Consider the following 401-nt stretch of genomic DNA (forward strand, 5'->3'; position numbering starts at 1 on the left):
CACCTGAGCAGAAGGGAGGAGGTTAGATCTGGAACCATCATCCCTCCCTTTGATAACCTAGCTTCCAGGGACAATTAGAGTGGGTGTGTGTGTGTGTGCGTGTTTGTGTGTGTGTGTGTTTTACTTGTTAGAAGAGATGCAGTGACCCAGAGCAGTCAGAAGGAAGGTTTAATAACCAGAGCCTCGAATTTCCTGTAGTAGATATGTGCCTTTATAAGAGACTGCAATAAATGGCTTATGTGGCAAGCAAAGGAATATAGCAGCCTTGGGTGATTAAAAAGATTGCCATTCTTGTTTGCATATTATAATTTTGTGTTTTTGTTTTTGTTTGCAGACAGGATCTCACTCTGTCGCCCAGGCTGCAGGGCAGTGGCACAATCTTGGCTCACTGTAGCCTCAAC

This window comes from Nomascus leucogenys, chromosome 4 (assembly GCF_006542625.1).
Source record: "Nomascus leucogenys isolate Asia chromosome 4, Asia_NLE_v1, whole genome shotgun sequence".
NCBI lineage: Eukaryota > Metazoa > Chordata > Mammalia > Primates > Hylobatidae > Nomascus > Nomascus leucogenys.